This window comes from Fukomys damarensis, unplaced genomic scaffold, assembly GCF_012274545.1.
Source record: "Fukomys damarensis isolate Sample0158 unplaced genomic scaffold, DMR_v1.0_HiC HiC_scaffold_3, whole genome shotgun sequence".
NCBI lineage: Eukaryota > Metazoa > Chordata > Mammalia > Rodentia > Bathyergidae > Fukomys > Fukomys damarensis.
In genome coordinates this window covers 48139240-48142435 of record NW_022900915.1, presented here as the reverse complement: position 1 = coordinate 48142435, position 3196 = coordinate 48139240, and positions in this window count along the sequence as shown.

The window sequence follows — 3196 nt, the reverse complement described above, 5'->3', positions numbered from 1 at the left end:
ATAATCAGAAGCCCACTGAGGCTGGGCATGGTGGCACATGCCTGTGATCCCAGCACTTGGGATGCTGAGGCAGGAAGACAACAATAGGTTTGAGGCCAGCCTGGGCAATATAGTGAGTTCAAGGACAGCCTGAACTATGTATAAGACCTTGCCTAAACAAACAAACAAACAAACAAAACCAACAACAACAAACAAGGGCCAGGGATTTAGCTCAGTGGCTCTGCTGCCTGTGTCAAAAGCACAAGGACCAAAGTTTGATCCCTGGTACCACAAAAAACAAACAAACAAACAATGCCCTTTGGGAATGAATCCTAGCTTACTAACACCCCTTCAAAGAAGAAAACTAATAGATTCTGATTAGGTTTTTTAAATATAGCACACATATCTAACTTCCTGAAATGTGCATGGATTGTAACTAAGTCTCCAGCCCACTCCTGCTGCAAATAACCAGTGACCCTTGATCCTCACAGGTATGAGGAAATGCTTGCTTCCTAAACTGAATCATTCTCAATTGCTATGACTACAAGTATCTGCCTTTTTTATTGACTCTTTCCTTCCTGTCACTCAAGCTTTTGCAGTTATCAGGGCCTAGGAGTGGGAGGGTTTGCTGTCAAGAGTGCCAAGCCCTGTTACCACTATGAATAAAAAGCAGGAAATGAGGACAGTATTGGAGGAAAGGCCCTGATCAGACTGCTTCACCAGTCCTCCAAACCCCTCTGTGGGCGGGGAAACAGGACTCTGTGTTAGTGCCTAAGAGATCTCCTAGAAATAAAGAATGTGAATGCCTCTGTGTTCAACTATCCATCATTTTTTTTCCAGCTAAATCATCTTACCCACCTGAGAATCCTAGGCTATCTTCCAGAATAGTGACAGGTTGCATAGCTGTCACCCATGAATTGCAACCACACTTCAAAGGGTTCGTAACAACCACAAGAGGACAGGAACCTGAGCAGGTGTATGACTGGGAATCCCAAATGCCTAAAAAAATCTTAGACTGTGCAAACAGGCAAGCACACACACACACACACACACACACACACACACACACACAACTCCTACCCATTCTTTATTTCCAAGCAGGAAGGGCCAAATCTCTTCCAATGAGGAGTGGATGTAACACACAAAAGACAAATTCTTACCTAAGGTAAGGTCCCCACAGCTACCTTTGACAGGTGTGTATTTTATTTCCCTCCACTCTTAATTGTTTAGGTGAAAGGTCAATTGAGGGAAATGTCTACTTGAAAGCCAAAAGGTACAAGCCATGAATGGCATGGTAAACCCACACTGGCTGTGGCCTGTCCACTAAGTGGGAATGAGACATGCCACAGCTCTTGAAGGAGTGTTCAGGAAAGCTTTGTTTCGATCCCCAGTACCAAAAAAAGAAAGAAAGCAAGCTTGGTGAGCCATGCTTATGATTCAGAGCAGATTTAAATTCACACATCAGTGCAACATTTAACTTTAAGAATCAGGAAAAGAAATCGAGCTGACTGTCAAATCAAAGTAATGTGCTATTCCATAAACTTGCACAACAGGTTTCTTCTCTTGGCTAGATCTCTATGGCCATCTGATTCAGGACTGTATCAGCAGCTGCCAAACCACGTTACCTTTATGTGAAGTGAAAAAGAAATCCCCTTCCTGTAGTTTCAAGCCTGTCTGGTTCTGAGCAGAGGTAGCCTGGCAGACAAAAATGTCTGAACACCCTCTCCAGTTGGTACTATGCAAGCAGCACAGAGATCAGTCCCACCATATGATTTAAAATCAGAACTGAGGAGCACAGAACCATTTTGCTTTCTATTTTCTTTCCAAAATGAGTAGACTTCATGAGTTACCTGTTACCCAACAGCAACTGTTTCTCCCTTACATCTTTTGAGGAGGCCTGGGGATTGAGCCCAGCTTCTCAAGAGTGCTCTCGCACTGAGTTATACCCAAACCTTCAAGTAGCAACTCTCTGTATCTGCCTACTTATACATACTGCCCAACTCACACTCACTTCCATAAAACACCTGAAGACAGCAATAGACAGTTCCAACATTGTGTGAAGAACACAGCCTCTAACTAAATTCTGCCACATCTTCAACCAGCACTTACACCACTCCTCTCCTCCCAACTTCTGGAGACTGTAACAATGTATTTCAAGTCCTTACAGTCTGCCTACTTTTGCAGTGCTGCTGAAAAGGCAAATGCATGAGGACATTATCCACGGGTCCTATGTGTGGGACACTGGACAGCGCGCACAGAAGACCACACACACGCATGGTGGCATCTCACTAACCTTCATTACACAACACTTCAAAACGCCAGAGCAGCCAGCAATAGTAACTGATGGCCCGGGCTCTGAACTACTGACCAGTCTAACCTCGGTAGTGCACCTATCCTGTGGTTCCTCACAGTGACTTCTGGGCCCACCAAAGGCAGGGCAGTCCTTTCTTCCTTTCCGGGAAGCACTCTAAGTACTGTACAGCGGTCCAACTAAAATCTGACACGCCATGATCACCCCGATGGTGCACAGATGGTTCTGGTCTCAGCCGTGGAGGCTGCTAACAGGCCGATCGGATCCACGGAAGAGTTAAAGAAAGAGCCCTTCTTATCTACCAGGACCACAGCAAGGCACCAACCCAGGGATGAACACGGTTCAGCCTTTCCTCCGGAGGCTATGGAGCCTTAAAGGCTGACCCCAGATCCAGTCTCACGCAGCAGGAGGGAGGGTGGCGCAGTTCCCCCGGAGGCCGCGGAGCGCAGACCCCGCGTCGCATCTCCTGGGGACTGGGGCACTCGGACCCCCGAGGTCGGGAGGCTCTCGCCGGAACCCAGTGCACTGCTCTCGGCCGGGGTCCCTGTCTCGCCCCTTCTCTTCCTTCCTCCCCCGACTCCCGTCCTCGGGGCAAACAGGAACTGGCCTCGAGGCCGAGATTCGAGCCTTGCAGCCCGTGTGACCTTGACGGCTCTCCGGCCCGCCTGAACGTCAGTTTCTCGGGCCTCGAGGACGCCAGTCGCCCTTCATCCGGGAAGCCCTGGAGCCCGGCGGCCGCTCCAACAGCCCGGTGCGGTTCTCCGTAGAGGCAGAGAAAACAGGAAGCCCTGCTTTCTGGAGGGCACCTGGCGTCCCGAGGACTTCCGGGCTGCGGCCAGCGGCGGCGGGAAGGCCCGGGCGGGGAACTCAGGAGGCGGCGGGGCGACGCGAGGGCTGAGGGCGCCC